Genomic DNA, 18076 nt, shown 5'->3' on the forward strand with positions numbered 1-18076 from the left:
TTTCATGTGTCTATAGCTTGGAATCTGGAAGCCTGATACCTCCAGCTTTGTTCTTCTTTCTTAATATTCCTTTTGGCTATTCAGGACTTTTTTGTTGTTCCATACAATTTTAATCTTAGGATTTTAATTTTAATTTTAGGATTATTTTGTCCTAGTCCTGTGAAAAATATTATTGGTATTTTCCCAGGCTGCTTGGGTGGCTCAAGTGGTTAGGTGCCTAACTCTTGGTTTCTGCTCAGGTCATGATCTTGGAGTTGTGAGATTGAGTCCCACATCAGGCTCTGTGCTCGGGGCATCTGCTGGAGATTCTCTCTTCTTTTCTGTCTCCCTCTAGCCCTCTACCAACTCGTGCTTTCTCTCTCTCTCTCTCTCTCTCTCAAATAAATAAATCTTAAAAAAAGGAAAATGCTATTGATTTTTTTAATAAAGATTTTATTTATTTACTTGACAGACAGAGATTACAAACAGGCAGAGAGACAGGCAGAGAGCGGGGAGGGAAGCAGGCTCCCTGCTGAGTGGAGAGCCCGATGTGGGATTCGATCCCAGTACCTTGGGGTCATGACCTGAGCCAAAGGAAGAGGCTTTAATGCACTGAACCACCCAGGCAACCCTGCTATTAATATTTTTGATAAGGATTGCTTTGGCCCTTTAGGTTGCTTTGGGTAGTACAGCTATTTCAAGGATATTCTTTTAATTCATGAACATGGTATATATTTCATTTATTTGAGTCATCTTTAATTGTTTTCATCATGGTAAAGTTTTCAGAGCTCAGGTCTTTTATCCCCTTGGTTAAATATATTTCTAGGTATTATATTGTTTTTGATGCAATTATAAATGGGATAATTTTCTCAATTTCTCTTTCTGGTAGTTGGTTATCAGTATACAGAAACACAAAAGATTTCTGTATGTTAATTTTGTACTCTGCAATTTTACTGAATTTATTCTAATAGATTTGTAATGGAATCTCAGGGTTTTTGTATATAATATCATGTCATCTGCAAATGTAACAATTTTGGTTCTTGTTTTACATGTTCAGTCACCCTTTCTCTTTTTGATTAGAGCATTTAGTCAATTTGCATATTATTTTATTTTGAAGATTTTCTTTATTTATTTGAGAGAGAGAGGGGGAGATAGAGAGAGTATGAATGGGGAGGAGAGATAGAAGCAGGCTCCCCACTGAGCAGGGAGCCCAAATAGGGGCTCGATCCCAGGACCATGAGATCATGACCTGAGCTGAGGGCAGATGCTTAACTGACTGAGCCACCCAGGGGCCCTTCATTTTGCATTTAAAAGTAATTATTGGTAGGTATATACTTATTACCATTTTGTTAATTATTTCCTGGTTGTTTTCATAGTTCTTTTCTTCCTCTTTTCTCTTGAGATTGATGCCTTTTTTTTAGTGGTATGTTTGGATTTCTTTCTTTTCATTTTTTTAATGTATTTTATGTAGGTTTTCAGTTTGAAGTTACCAGTGATATTCATGTATAAATAACACCTTATGTAGATAGCAGTCAATTTTAAGTCAATGGTCCCTTAAGTTTGAGCACATTCTAAAAGCACCACATTTTAACTCTTCCTCCAGGGTTTTATGTTTTGACATCAAATTTTGCATCTTTTTATTTTGCATATTCCTTAACTACTTATAGATAAAACTGATTGTATTACTCTTGTCTTTTAAACTTCATACTAGCTTTAAAGTGGTTGATCTACTACCTTTACTCTCTGTTTGCTTTTACCAAGAGATCTTTTCTCCCCCCACATAATTTTCTTCTAGTTATGGCTTTTTTTTTTTTCTTGCTTAAAGAAGTCCCTTTAATATTTCTTGTAAAGCTGTTGGTGATGAGCTCCTTTAACTTTTGTTTGTCTGGAAAACTCTTCATCTCTTTGGTTTTCAATGATAATCATGCCCAGTAGAGTGTTCTTGGGAGATTTTTTTTTTTTCCTTTCTCCACTTTGAATAGATTATGTCACTCCCTTTGGCCAGCTAAGTTTCTGCTGAAAAACCAGCTGGTAACCTTAAGGGGCTTCCCTTGTCTATAACTGTTTTTTTTTTTCTCTTGCTGCTTTAAAAATTCTCTTTATAATTAAGTTTTGTCATCTTAATTATTATGTATCTTGGTCTGGATCTCCTTCTGTTCATCTTGTTTGGGGCTCTCTGTACTTACTGGACCTTGATGTATGTTTCCCTCTTCAGGGTGGGGAAGTCTTTAGTTATTGATTCCTCAAACAAGTTTTTGCTTTTTTCTCTTTCCTCTTCTACTGGGACCCCTGTAATATGAATATTAGTACAGTCATTGTTCCAGAGATCACTTAAACTATCCTCATTTTTTAAAATCCTTTTGTTGTTGTTGTTGCTGTTGTTGTTCATCTTGGGTGATTTCCACTATCCTATTTTCCAGATCACTCACCTTTTCTTCTGCATCCTCTAACCTGCTATTGATTATTTCTAGTGTGGTTTTTTTTTCCATTACCATATTTTTCATCTCTGATGAGTTATTTTTTTTTAATAACCAAATTCTTTGTTGAGTTATCAATGTGTCCACTCACTCTCCTGAGTTCAGGGACCACTTTTATTACTTTGACTCTTTATCAGATAGATTGTTTATCTCAGTGTTGTTTTGGTTTTGTTCTTCCACTTGGAGCATACTCTTCCATCTCATTTTGCCTAACTCTGTTTGTTTCTATGTATTAGGTAGGTCAGCTATGTTTCCTGGTCTTAAAGGAGTGGACTTAAGTAGAAGTTATCCTGGGGGACCCAGAAGAACATCTCCCCTTGGTCACCAGAACTAGATGCTTTTCAGGGGTGTCCCTATGTGGGTTACATGCACCCTACTGTTATAGCTGGGCCGTAACTGCTGAAGATGTACTGGTAGGTGTGGCTAGCACCCAGCCTGGCTGGCCTTAATGGGTGGCTGTTACTCCTGCCAGCTGATTGGTGGGCAGGGCTCACCCCTGGTGTTACTAGCTGCAAGGCCTTGCTATAACAGCTGTAGGTATGCTGGTGATACAGCTTACCCCCAGGACAGGAGCCACTTTGTGAGGGGAGGAGTTTCTAGTCCCAGCTGAGGTCACCCATGGCCGGGGGGGGGGTAGTCATTGGGACCCACTTTGGTGGAGTGTGGTGGGGGGGGTGGCAAGTGCTCATTTTGGCTGCGACTGCTGCTAGTGAGAGCTGGGGGTGTGTTGTCCCTGTGGAAGCCACTACTGGGTGTGGTGTGGTGGAAACCACTTTGGGTGAGGATGCCAGTCTTGCCTGAGGTTGCCTGCTGGTTTTGGTGGGGAAGGAGCCACTTTGGAGAGATACCTGTTCTGGTGGGTCCACAAGGAAGCCAGGGTGGTATGATGGTGCTAAGAAGGTAGATGGAGTATTAGAACTAGAGACCATCAGCACTTCTTTCCTGGAGAAATTTCCCACAGATCCCTCCTCCACTGGCACTAAATTTAGTCAATAAATTTCCTTCACATATGGCTCAGGTACTTTTCAAATGGCTGCTTCTCTGCTAGGTCTGGGAGTCAGTGAGTTTGTATACACACTTTTAAGAGCAGAGTCTAGGTTTCCTATAGGACTCTGGCTCTCCCGACTGAAGCCTCACTGATTTTCAGAGTCCCTGGAATTAGTCTTGCTGATTTTCAAAGCCAGATCTATGAAGTCTTATCTGGCTTGTGCAGGTCTCTGTGGTGGTGGTGGTGGTGATGGTGGTGAGGAGGAGGGGTGGTTTGCCTGATGTGAAGCTTAAACCCCTTGCTCCTCAGGGAGGACCTCCATGCCTGTGACACCCCTCTTACTTGTGGGTCACCAGGCCAGGGGTCTGGGTCCCAGTCAGACCACGTCTCTGCCACTGCTACCCTTTAGCTATGGAAGAGCAGTCGTGCGAGTCTTCATATCACTGTCAGAGTTGTTGTGTATGTTGTTGTAACCCTGGTGTGTCCTTGGGAGGAAGTGAGCTCAGGACCCTCCTGCTATGTTGCCATCTTGATCAGGATCTCCCTAATAGCTTCTTATACAAATTCTCGTCTATTTCCCAAGAGTCTTTCTGCCTCTCATTTTTCAGCCTTTTCATTGTATTGAATTGGGGCTTGACTTGCTTTTTATCCCTCTCCCAACACACACATGTACCTTTCAGCCTCCTCTGAGCATTTATACCTCATGGTCTGCTTCCTGCCTTGTAAATATATGTTAACATTTCTTATCTGCTTCATCTCTTCACCAGCACCCTTAGATTTTGCAGAATTTGGGCTTTTTACTCCATTACTATCTTTTTTAGTTAGACATTGGGAGACCTTGCATGGAGATTTAGATTTGGTTTTCCTTCTTCCTTGGTAGCTCACTGGTGGAGCTACCCTCCTAGGTAGATTTCTCTATTCCCATTGTATAGATAAGAAATAAAGGTGCAATAAGTTGCTGAAGGCAGCACAGGTAAGAACCTGTGCCATTAAGATTGAGCCTGGGGTGGGCTGGGGGGCACCTGGGTGGCTCAGTGGGTTAAAGCCTCTGCCTTTGGCTCAGGTCATGATCCCAGAGTCCTGGGATCAAGCCCTACATCAGGCTTTCTGCTCAGTAGGGAACCTGCTTCCCTTCTCTCTCTGCCTGTCTCTCTGTCTACTTGTGATCTGTGTGTATCAAATAAATAAAATATTAAAAAAAAAAAAAAAAAAGATTGAGCCTGGGCTTGACTCTCACATCCTTTGTACAAACTGCTTTACAAGAAATAGTTCAAACTGATAGCTTCAAACAAGACTTCTGGCCCCCAAAGTACAGACGTTTACTGATTGATTCCCCAGACCCTGTGCTAAGTGCTTCAAATACATTATCTGATTTTACTCTCTCAGGAACCACCATGAGAGAGTTACTATTTCTCTCCCCAATTTGAAGATGAGAAAGTGGAACCATAGAAAGTTCACACAGAATACAAGAGAACATCCTAAACAAATAGAGTCAGGACCCTAATTCAGGGGCCAGCAGACTTTTCTTGGAAAGGAATAGTTAGTAAAGGTTGTAAGCTTTGTATAACTTATCTCTTGCAATTACTCAGCTTTGCCATTTTACCATGAAAACAACTGTGGACACTGTGTCAAGAATGAACATGGTTGTAAACCACCACTTGAGAGCTTTCAATTTTCCAATACCTTAAAAACAAACAAACAAACAAAAACAACAAAAACAAAAAAACTTTCTCTGGGGAAAATTTTTAAAAGCATCCTCAATGTCAATCAAAAGGGTTAAATCAGTGAGGTCATCAGTGCCTAACTTTTCTGTTTTATGGTTTTGGTAACAAGACACAGATGGTATCATCAGTTCCAAGCAAATAATGAGATGTTATCTCTCATATTATTCGTTTGGAAGCAAGATCCAAAAAAAGGTTTACTTATCAATGCCACATAGCCATGGGCTTAGAAAGGAGTAGAAATGTACTGGTTTGGTGACAGAAAGATTTTGCTTAAGAGCATAACTTGGGGACACTTAGTGAAATATTTCCATTCTTCAAAAAGGATTTGGTTCACAGTTTGTCTTTGTATTGTGTAGGAAACTAGCATGATAGCAATAATTTAAGATTTTATTCCTACTAGAGTATAGACTTGTCAGCTATAATCAGGGTTCAAGGTTTGGGATGGAAACTTTTTTTTTTAAGATTTTATTTATTTATTTGACAGAGATCACAAGTAGGCAGAGAGGCAGGCAGAGAGAGGGGGGGAAGTGGGCTCCTTGCTGAGCAGAGAGCCTGATGCAGGACTTGATCCCAGGACCCTGAGATCATGACCTGAGCTGAAGGCAGAGGCTTAACCCACTGAGCCACCCAGGCTCCCCAGGATGGAAACTCTTAATCACCTCTTATCCTCTCTGCCACAGTGAATAAGAACAAAATTTCTAAAGGGTTCTTTTAAAGTGGAAAAATGTACTTTATATTCAGCAGGGAGAAAGAAATGTGTAGCTAAATGAAGAGTAGCAAAGGAGAGTTACTTTTCTTCCCTGGGAAATGGCGTTTATGCTCAGTTACACAAAACCCTTTCAGCATGATTAGGAACTAAGACTCTGGAGGCAGGAAGGGACCAAGCCGTCTCCAGGATTTGAAAAAGAGTCAGGTAGAGTCACTGCATTAAATCAATAAATCAGATTAGAATCCAAGACACAAAACTGTTAAGAGTCAGACCTCCCTTTGCATTCAGTACTTGAACTGTTTTCTCTGCATGTCAAAAATTTCACCACACGTTTCTATATCGATTAGTTCCTGGACCCTCTGTCTCTGGGAGGAGACAGGATGGCAGTAATGCATTGGTCTGTCATCACCAACTAAAAGTCATCTGCAGACTTCACTTGTTGGGAAGCTAGCCCTGCAGACAATTTTAGCAGCTCTTTTATACTCTAATGTGAAGAAGCAGATACAACTTTGCCCTGGAATATTTCTGTTTGAGCCACAAGCTTCTAGCAGTTGTCATTACCCAGAATGAGAAGAAAAAACAAAAATGTTTTGGGGCTCCACCATCCAGAACTGGGAGGATTTGTATTAATTTTTATTATTTTTATTAATTTTTATTAATGAACCCACTACCCAAACTATATCCGGAGACAAATGCAGCATTTCATTCATTTTCATCAGGGTATAATTGGCACATTAGTTTCATGTGTACAACATAATGATATTCTAATGTAGAACACAGTTATTTTATCTAAAAGAACATTGTTGGGTTTGAAGAATTTACTTCAACTAGGATTTTCCCTATCTGTGGTTTTCAAAGATTCTTGATTCAATGACTCACTTTTTTTTCCAACCGATAACTTCTGATTTCTCTCTTCAGTCTAATATTAGTGGAGTAAAAAAATAAAAATGGTTTGAAATTTCAACAGTGTGAGAAAAGAATGAAAAGCAGAAAGGAACTGATTTTCTTAGGCTTGGTTTGAGGAGGGAGATTGTACTTATATATACGGTATTTGGGTTGGGCCCACATAGAAATTAATTGATCACTATTAGCACAGGGCTCTGGAATCAATGACAATTAAAAGTATTTGAATGATTTGATCCCATTATAAACATGTTGGGAAATCCTTGGTTGGTGGATCTCAGCATCACTGAAGTCAGTGTGTATGGGCCCCTTAGGACAGAGTATTTCTGAACTGTACTCTTAGGACCATAAGAATCAGAATCATCTGAGGTTTTTTTTTTTTTTTTTTAAATTTTATTTATTTATCAGAGAGAGAGGGGGGAGAGAGTGAGCACAGGCAGACAGAATGGCAGGCAGAGGCAGAGGGAGAAGCAGGTTCCCCGCTGAGCTAGGAGCCCGATGTGGGACTCGATCCCAGGACGCTGGGATCATGACCTGAGCCGAAGGCAGCTGCTTAACCAACTGAGCCACCCAGGCGTCCCTCATCTGAGGTTTTTATGTAAAAGATGAATTTCTGAGATTCACTCCAGATTTTTAAGATAAAATCACTGGGTAGGGGCACCTGGCTGGTGCAGTCGGTAGAGCATGCCACCCTTGACCCTGGGGTCATGAATTTGAGCTCCATGTTGGGTGTAGAGTTTTCTTAAAAAAAGAAATAAAATTTAAAAAAATTTTTGGGATGGTTTCAAGATGTAGAAGTAGCATCTGACAAAATGTAACATTCGTAAGAAAGCTTTTAGTAAACTAGGAATAGAGAGAAACTTGGTCAACTTGATACACAATATCTACAAAACTGGAGAGCTAGCATCATACCTAATAGTGAGGAGTTTGAGGCTTTCCTATTAAGATCAGGAACAAGGCAAGGATATCCTATCTCACTAGTTTTTCAACATCACACTTAAAGTCTAAGCTAATGCAGTAAGAAAGGGAAATGGAAGTGTACAGGTTGGTAAGGAAGAAATAAAACCATCTTTGTTCACAGATGACATGAGTAAGTAGAAAATTTGAAAGAACTGAATTTAAAACAAAACCCTATGTCCATTAGCACACCTCCAGCTGAAATACTTAGGCACAAACTAAACAAAATATGTATTAGAAATGGGAAGAAAGTGACAAGACTGAAGAAAGCAATTCAAGGGAATAAACTGTGATATATACAGTGGAATATTATTCAGTGCTGGGGGAAAAAAAAAAAAAAAAAACGTGAGCTGGCAAGCCGTGCAGGGCCTGGAGGAACCTTAGATGCATATTGCTAAGTGAAAGAAGCCAGTTGATCAAGGCTACATGCTATTTGATTCCAACAATACGACATTGTTTTAAAAAAAAAAAAAAAAAAAAAAGGCTGAACTGTGGTGATAGTCAAAACGTTAATGGTTGCCAGGGACTAGCAGGGAGTGGAGGATAAATATGCAGAGCCCAGGGGATTTTTACGGCAGTGATTCTATGATGGTGGATGTGTCATTATACATTTGTCTACATCTGTAGAATGTACAACATCAAGAAGGAACTCTAATGTGAACTACAGTCTTTGGGTAATAATGATGGTCAATGTAGATGCATCACACGTAGTAAAAGCATCTCCCTTGTGGGGGGTGTTAAGAATGGGGGGGGCAAGCAAAGCGGTACATGGGACATCTCTGTCTTCTACTCAGTTTTGCTGTGAACATAAAACTGCTCTTACAAATAAAATCTAGTTTTGAAAATCAGGGGAAAAAAAGTTACTGGATGGCATTTGAAGATAGATTCTGTCAGGAATTTCTTTAAAGGGCCACATCATAAATATTTTAGGTTTTATAGGCCACATATGGTTTCTATGGTTTCTTTAAAAATGTGAAAATAATTTCTAGCTGATGGGCCTTAAAAAAACAGGTAGTAGGTCAGATTAGGCCCATGAGTTATAGTTTGCTGATCTCTGGACTGTGTAATTAGAAACATTGATCTTGCAAAAAAAAAAAAAAAAAAAGATCTGAATGTTAACCTGGGAAACCAAAGCTATAAAGTATTTTTGCACACCGCCTGGTTTAGCAATTAAGGCATTAGAAATGTGTATTTGAATCTGATTAAAATACTATTGTTAATTGATGCATTGACTTCCTCTCTCAACACCTCTTGGACAAAATCTTTTGAAATATATCTTTAAATTATCTCGACACTTATATCACTTATGGAAATGAGCAAAAGAGAAGAAAAATCTTACTCAAGAAGAGGGACACAAAAGTTCATAAAAGGTGGCCAGTAAACACAGTGAGTAAGTGAGTGAATTATCATTTAAAGAAATACAAATACTGAGGCAGTCTTCCAAATGGGTTTTTTAAATAAGTACTTTTGAAATTCTAAAAAGATGGAAGAATAAGTAATATTCATAACAGAAGAAAAAGGAATCATGAAATTCAAAGATAGGTTGTGACACAAGAACAGGGAAAACAAAAAAGAACCAATTAGGAATCCTGGAACTGAAAATTCTGGTCATTTTTAAATTAACACATGAATATAACTGAAGAGATAATTAACATATCAGAAGACCCAGAAAAAAACACTGAGAGTTGTTTTCTTTTGTTTTTTTTTTTTTTTTGGTTTTGTTTTTGTTTGTTTTAAGTGACAATAAGGGGCATCTGGGTGGCTCTGTCGGTTGAGTGTCAGACTCTTGATTCTGGCTCAGGTCATGATCTCAGGGTCGTAAGATCGAGCCCTGTATTGGGCTCCATGCTCAATGGGAAGTCTGCCTGAGATTCTCTCTCTCCTCCTGCCCCTCACTCATCTTGTGCACACATGATCTCTCTCTCAAGTAAATAATAAATATTTTTTAAAAAGTGATAGTAAAGTTACAGAGCCAGATCAGAAGATGAGTCAAGGAGTTTCCTCCAACATATGCCTTATGTTTTTGAAAAGTTAGAACAGTGAGAAAGTATCTTCCAAATTGAAGAAAGACCTAGATCCTCTGAGAGACCGTGACCCAAGAGGGGAATATGAGAAATAAAAATACAGTCCTTTCTAAGGTACAGAGACACCACTACCCTGTAGGACACTTGTATGTGACATTGAACATGGGGCTCTCTGGGGGTTGCTGTCTTCCAATTTCATGACTTGGTTGAGGGACCCGGGGCCTAGTTTTCAACCCCCTCTTTCTCCTTAGTCCTAATCCTTAGTACAGACCAAGAATTATAGGACTGTATGTGGACTCACAACCTGAGGTTCTTCCTATACAGGACAAAATTATCATTCCAGAGTAGAGATGAAATAAAGTTTTGAACAAACTATAATGGGAATTTACTTCTTACAGATTCTTTCTGAGAGAACTACAAAAGAATGGGCTCCAGCAAGAGGAAAAGTGAATCCAAGGAATGGAGTGGGAGATAAGCAATAGCGGTGAGTAAAAATTGTAAAATATGTTCATTTAATTTGAATGTAAAGCATGGTGATTTTTTGAACAAAATGTTAGGTCAGCCGAATTTACTTCAATTGGACTCTCCTCTGTGCCTGTGGCTTCACCTATTTGCAATATAGTGACTCTTTTTCAACCATTAGCTACTTACTCCTCTTACTAACTGACCACCCCTATGCTAAGAAAAGATAAAATAGTTGGAATATTGATAGTTTGAGGGGGAAAAAAACCCAGATAGTAACTTTTCATTTGTCTTTGTAACCCCTGGGAAGGCTCATTCAGTGCTTAGAAATGTGCTTATAACATAGAAAGTACTAAAATATATTTTTGAAGTGAATAAATATATTCTAATTTAAACTTTAAGTATAGTTTCCTATGAGAGACAGCACTTTTGTGGGATTAAGTATTGGGGCAGAGAATTATATCCTTGATTTGTTTTTATCAGAACACCATGATAAAAATGAGCCTATAATTAAAAACATATTATACTGTTGACATTTTTAAGTACTTATGGCAAGCTTCAGTGAATACTTTTTGGGGAGACAATCTTCTGTTCTCTTTTAGATCCTTGAATAAATTAATATTAAATTAAAAAATACTTTCTGGTTTTATTTGGATGACAAAAACTGGTTTTTGGTTGGCAAGTAGAAACATATCTTTTGAAGGTAAATTTCTTAATGGATACTCTTTCAGGATATGTCATCCAGTTATTTTTGTATGTAGCAGACAAATACAAGCTTCTCACCTTCCCTTGCTCAGTCTAGAAGCAATTTCTGAGTCCAGGCCACTTTGCTGTCCTATTATTTATTTAAGACAATCTCAAATATGGCCTGGCATCTCCATCCTGGTAGTAAAATCCCCATCTTGGTAAACTAAGAGTAATTCTCTTACACTTTTGCTCCCCGCCTCGCTCGCCAGTCCACGGTTGGGTACAGTTAGTGTACTGGCATTAATATCAAGGTCCTTTGCTTAATTTTCTGATTACAGTTGTCCCCCCTTATCTTCAGGGGATATGTTACAAGACCCCCAGTGGGTGCCAGAAACAGTGGACAGCACCCAGCCCTAAATATACTATGCTTTTTCCCATATAAACATACCTACAATAAAGTTTATTTATAAATTAGGCATAGCAAGATATTAACAAGGAAACTGGCACAAATGTCTTTTTCCTTTGCTATTTTTTGGATAGCAGATTCATCCTTACTGCAGCATAGGGTACTTTTTTCTTATCTAGAACTGTTCCCTTTTCCTTTAAAGGAAGCACTTTATGGCTTTTCTTTGGCATATCCAAATTGCCACCATTTCTCCTCTTGTACTTTCTGCCCATTATTAAGTAAAATGAAGATTAATGAAACACAAGCCTGTAATACCACGACAGTCGATCTGATAACCAGAGATATTTACTAATGACTAAGGGACAGGCAGTGTATACAGAGGGACAAAGGGACAATTCACCTCTCAGGCGGGACAGAGCAGGCTGGCTCAGAATGGCTCTTAACGTAAAACTTACAAATTGTTTATTGCTGAAAATTTTCTTTTAATATTTTCAGGTTGTGGTTGACTCTAGGTCACAGAAACCACAGAAAGTAAAACCATGCATTAGGGGAGTTACTGTACCTTAGAGAGGCTTGACTTTATGTCCATAGTCTCATGGCTGCTGAGGCAATTTAAAAAGCCAGACTTTTTGTAAAGCATATGGTTCTGGTCTCAGAACACGTGTTTACTTGATTTTCCCTGGCAAGTCTGTTAGGAAGAAGTCCTGGTCTTATGTGTGCTGTGTTACTGCTTCATCTGGAGTTTTGGATTATTTTTTATTTTATTACTTTATTTCATTTCATTTCATTATTTTTTGTTATGTTCTGTTATCCAACATTATTTTATTTTATTTATTTAGTTCTTACTATGTTCAGTTAGTTAACATATTTTATTTTACTTTTTTGTGGAGTTTTTGGTTATGAACACTGGTGACGGTGCTACTTGTTGAGAATGAGCTGCCACAAGGAATCTGTATTTGAACTCAAATATTTAATCCCTTAGGGCAGGCTGTGAATGCAGGGACTCATAATCCAAAAAAGCAATCTAACTCATTCTTTGCAGCAGCTACATAATATTTCAGAGCAGCTGGTACTTATGAAGATGATACCTGTTCTGTCGTTGTAACTGTTAATAATGAGCGTTCTTGAACACCTGCTCTGGCGTGAAGGAAGACCACCAAGTAAATCACACGGGAGTACCTAACAGTAGTGGACACTGCTGAATTTCTTTCTCTTTAACCTCTTCATTGCCTGGATCCCTCAACCCAAGACAAACTTCTTGCTCTTTGCATTTTTGTTCGTTTGTTTGTTTTCTTGGCATTTTGCTCAGCTCACTCTAGAATGCAAGAGCCTTTGTCCAACTTGCTAGATACGCAACATTTACAGCGGTCAGTAAGCTCCTTCCGTTCCCTCTGCTAAAAATGTTGTCCCCTGTCAGACTGTACTTAATCTTCAAGACCTAGTTCCATTTCCTCTTAATTCACAAGCATCCCTGCATCTTCTTCCTATCAGGCAACGTTGTCCTCCCGTCCTGGCCTCTGGGGACGGTACCTCCCTCCAGCTTCTCCCATAAGAACACCATTAGCTGTCCACCCAGCTGTCTTCCCAGCAGATTGCAAACTGCTCATTCTTTTTCCTGCCCTCCCTGCACCTTGCAATTGACAGAATTTTTAATTGAATTGAAAAGCTACCATAAAGTACCTTAATACTTCTAGCAGCAGGCTTTGTAGATAAAGAGCAACATTTGGAACTGTTGATGACCTCGGGATTCTTGCACTATCCCTGTAGAAAGAGGCTAGGCGGGGTGTGTTTGTTGCAAGCTCAGTCCCCTGGACGTGAGGGAGACAGCCTTAGGAAGAGGGATACCTAGCTGCTCCCTAGACAGTGGCCAGGGACTGTTTCAAAGGGACTGAGGCTGAAAAGGAGTGACAGGTAAGCATGTGGGGGTGGGGAAGCCCAGGGACATGGACATGCAGGGGCAGTTGACAGAACCCACTCACTGTGCTCCCTAGGTCTTGTTTCATTTGCATGTTAAGTCCACCCCTGGGCATAGCTTTTAGCATTATAATGAAGCCGGAAGTCAGTGAAAGGTCAGAGGTAGGTTGGAAGTCTTGGGACTGAGACTGGTCTGGTGGGGTCTGGTCTTTGCAGGAACAAGCCCATTGTAAATGGGGCTCTGGAAGTTGTTTCCAGCTTGTGGCTTTTGGCTCCCAGGTTGCAAGCGGACCTGGAGGTGAGCTGGAGAAACAGGCGACATGAGGGGGTTGGGGGGTTCTGCCAGGACCTGTCCTGTAACAGAAATGCCTAAGAAAACATTAAACAGGCAGGCAGATATCCAAGGAGTTTTTATTTTGAAAGCAACTGAAATTTTAACAAGATTAGGTAGCACCCAGGGCAACCTTGTGCCATGATCTGCTTTTCTAGGCAGAATCCTTGTGTCAGAACCAGAAACAAACAGACAGACAAAAACCCTATGAAATCTCGTTCTTTTCCTCTTAGCACTGTGATACTGATTTTCCATTAACCTCCACCTACCGCTTTCCTCTTGTGTTAGTGACGATTAGAATTCCTAACTTGCAAGGTTGCCGTGGATATTAAACATAAAACACGGACATGTGAGATAACATGTGAAAAGTATTATGAAGCATATAGTTCTTCTTCTTCTTTTTCTTTTTTTAAGATTTTGTTATTTGACAGAGAGAAACACAGTGGGAGAGGGAACACAAGCAGGGGGAGTGGGAGAGGCAGAGGCAGGCTTCCCGCGGAGCAGGAAGCCTGATGTGGGGCTCCACATGGGGCTCTATGGGGGGGGGGCTTTGTGGGGGGACTCCATGGGGGGTTCAATCTCAGGACCCTGGGATCATGAGCTCGGCCCAAGGCAGACACTTAAGGACTGAGCCACCCCAGTGCCCCTGAATCAAAAGGTTCTTGAAACAGTAGATGGGTATTTGGTGAATCATTGATTCATTCATTCGGTAAACATTTAAGTGCATGCTGTGCACCAGATGCTTATGATGATGATGGTGATGGAAAAGTCCCAAGCCTTCAGGAGAATTCCCATTGATATATGCTTGTAATTTGGTGGAGGATAAAAAACAAGGAAATACATTTTTATTTACGTGATGAAGACGTTTGAAATCCAGATAGACACTGTTAGAACAACAGAATTTCAGTCTTGAGATGTTCTTTCAATTTCTTTTTTTTTTTTAAGATTTTATTTATTTATTTGACAGAGAGGGAGGGATCACAAGTAGGCAGTGAGGCAGGCAGAGAAAGAGGGGAAGCAGGCTCCCAGCCGAGCAGAGAGCCCGATGTGGGGCTCTCAGATCATGATCTGAGCCGAAGGCAGAGGCTTAACCCACTGAGCCACCCAGGCACCCCCTTTCAATTTCTTTAAAATCAAATTCTGTTTCACTGAAAAATGAGTAACCACACAACCCCTTCTCCATAGAATCCTCAAAATAAAATGAAGGGCACGAGAGTTACTTTTGAGGTTCTGTTAGATGATGTAAACAAAATATACTGATATAAAGTTTATTAACATGTGGGCTACAAGACAAAATCTTGAGTATTGTGTTTACCAAAAATCATAAAAATCATAAAAAAATCATTAAGGGCAGCATTTCCAATTTTTTAAATGTTCTCAAGCACAGAAATTTAAAAGGCAGTCAGCTTAAAATGTGTACCATGTAACCACTTGTCGTCTTCTTTGAAAAGAAATCCTGATGTTGTATTCTATTTCTGGCAGGAATTATAGTAAATATCAATAATTAGAAATGGTTTTTTAAAATCAAAACATAGTCCAAATAGAATATTGCCTGGAATTTATATTTTGGTAATTTCTTTCATGTTGCTCTACTTCTGGTATGTAAATGGAGTTTTTTACTCAACTCCTCACTTGGAAAGTATCCATTCATGATTTTTCACCTTGTGCTTTCTTCATTATTTTATTTGGGGTTCAGAAAGTGCAGAATGCTGTCAATAATATACAAGGAAAAGAAGTGACTTTTCGGCTTATCTGATACAACATTCATATTATGGCTGTCTTCTTCCTACACATAAAATCTGTCACTTCTCTTTTCTCTTTGCAAATTTAGGATTTTTTATTGACAAACATGAAAGACAGTAATAGCAATAAATTATGTTTAATGGCATATTACCCAATATTTAAATATTTTTTTTAAATCAGAATTAATTTTTCTGAATATATCAATAAAAGAACATAGTTCAAAGAGAATTTAATTTGATTTTCATAATTATTTAAATAATTACATGGATTATTGAATTAGTTAACTAAATAATAGAAAAAGTCAAGCTTCAAAAATAGATGACTGCCCTAGAAATGAATAAAAATTTACTGATCCTTTTTCAGAACTTCAAATGAAGATATTTTCCATTGTGTGACTCTGCTCATTTTCATAGGATTCAAATGATGGTGACAGTTTCTTTCTAGAACTTTGATTCCTGGAAAATGTGAACCACTAGCTTGTTTTTTTTTATCATCTAATATTTCTGTAACCATCTTTTACATTTTTTTTTTATTTTGTTAGTAGGAGCTCTTGATTTAACTTAGTATTCAAACACAGAAAGTCCACTCCCACTGGCTTAGTTATCCCCTACTTTTTCCTAAAACACCTGCTTGTTATTTTTATCTTAGCCCACCTTGTGTATCCCCATGTTTCACTTGCAAGTTGTCAAAGTTCTTTCTAGTATTTTAAATTTATAAAAAGCTTCTTAAAGAAAATTCTGTTGGTCATTATTTGATTTTGGAAATGATGATGTAGAAGCAACAGTTAAATCCATAAACGTTTTTTAAACAAAGCAAAATAACCTGTTTTGTTCAGACTTAATTACTGGAGCAAGTTCAGTTACTTTGATGGGACCACAAAGTTCCATTTTTGAGCCAGGAACAAGGACGGAGGTTGAAAAAGGACAGAGTCCTGGAGTTGAACTTCAACTAGATACACCCTGACAGCTAGAAGACACCTCACAGTCTTTTCTCTTTTTGCTTATATTGAATGCCAACTGTTTTATTTATTTATTTTTAAAGATTTTATTTATGTATTTGAGGGAGAGAGAGCACCAGCGGAGTGAGGGGCAGAGGGAGAAAGAGACTCCCAAATGAGCTGAAAGCAGATGCTTAAACTTCTGGACCACCTAGGTACCCTGAATGCCAGGTATTTTAGAAAGACATACCAACATGTTACAACAGACTTAAAAAGCAGACAGTGGCACCCAGACACAGGAGAAGTTAAAGAATTTGCCTTAAAACTAAGAGGTTGAATTTCTTTTGACCTGGATCGGCAATCAGTTTTCTCCTTTCAATGTAGTTCTGAAACAGAAATTTGAAAGGTAAATTTAGAGCTACAGTAGGATTCTTAATTTCTTTTTTTTTTTTTTGGATTCTTCATTTCTGAGAGGTACTGACAATGATAGACCCAAGGAGTAGTAATGTCTTTATAATTTTTTAATTTTTTTTTAAGATTTTATTTATTTATGAGAGAGAGAGCGAGTGTGAGAGAGGGACAGAGCATGAGTGGGGGGAGGGGCAGAGAGCGAAGCAGTGGGAGAAGGAGAAGCATTGGGGTGCCCAGTGCAGGGCTTGAGCCCGGGACCCCAAGATCATGACCTAAGCCCAAGTTAGATGCTTAACTGACTAAGCCACTCAGGTGCCCCAATGTCTTTAAAGTTACCCGGGGAAATTGGTCTGTTTTTTATTTTTCCATGTGTTCAGCTGATGGTAGATGACATTGTAATCAGTTACTCTGGTAAGGACCACCGTGGTCACATTTATTAGTCTTTTGCTTCTAATATTTTTCTAAGCCCAGTGTGAATTAAGTTTGCCAGTTACAGTTTGAAAACTATGACAGCCAATTAAGAGAAAATTCAGAATGGGTTGGTTGGCTGAATTTTGTGCAATTAGGGAAAGTAAATACCCCAGGGCCCTGCCCATAACTGGATGACTTAATCCCTTCATAATCCTCTTCTCCACTTTCAACCGTCCCATGAAATGCCTTGCTTTTCTCTTAATACCATGTACTTAGCATGTACTCTTACAGGTAGATCTGTAGGATAATTGGATTTGAGGTCCTTAGCGTCTGAGTTGGCAAAAATATATTCAAGTGAATTGAGTTCAAAGTATTGAATTCTGTTAAAAAAGCGATTTTAGTCCACTGATTTCAACATTTTTTATACTTATAATCTTGTACTGGTATCCCCAAGATAAAGAATATCACAAAATGTGTGGAAATCTCAGTATCTTTAATTCCATGGAGAATCTGTGATTTGGCCACAGATTGTTTTGAATTGATTTATTGTTTTTATTGTTTTGAGTTGAAGTTAGAACATGGCACATAGGAGTAAAGCATTAAGTCGAGAGGCTCCATTGAATAGAGAATTAACAGTCTAGACTGAATTGGAAATAGGATCAGAACACATCATCAATCCTATTTATCCTCCAAGTTATTACATTAAATTTAATTCTAAATTAGCATTATAAAATAAATAAAAATTAATGGTCTGCCTTAAATCATTCAGTATTTCCTTCTCTTCCTTTATAAATTACAAAAATTTCATTAAAAAACATAACTAGGGGCATCTGGGTCGCTCAGTGGGTTAAAGCCTCTGCCTTCAGTTGAGGTCATGATCTCGGGGTCCTGGGATCAAGCCCTGCATCGGGCTCTCTGCTTAGCAGGGAGCCTGCTTCCCCTTCTCTCTCTGCCTGCTTCCCCCTCTCTCTCTGCCTGCCTCTCTGCCTACTTGTGATCTCTGTCTGTCAAAA

General features: G+C 39.0%; 1 protein-coding gene across 5 annotated transcripts in view; it reads left to right on the forward strand.

Annotated features, from left to right (window-relative positions):
* Positions 1-18076, forward strand: part of KCNN2 (potassium calcium-activated channel subfamily N member 2) — a 461444-nt gene that overhangs the window by 173907 nt on the left and 269461 nt on the right. For all 5 annotated transcript variants that reach the window (XM_032335384.1, XM_032335383.1, XM_032335385.1 and 2 more), the window contains one exon: positions 10160-10245. The gene's annotated coding sequence lies outside the window, so the exon portion shown is untranslated. The remainder of the gene's footprint in view (positions 1-10159; positions 10246-18076) is intronic.

This window comes from Mustela erminea, chromosome 3, assembly GCF_009829155.1.
Source record: "Mustela erminea isolate mMusErm1 chromosome 3, mMusErm1.Pri, whole genome shotgun sequence".
Classification (NCBI taxonomy): Eukaryota; Metazoa; Chordata; class Mammalia; order Carnivora; family Mustelidae; genus Mustela; species Mustela erminea.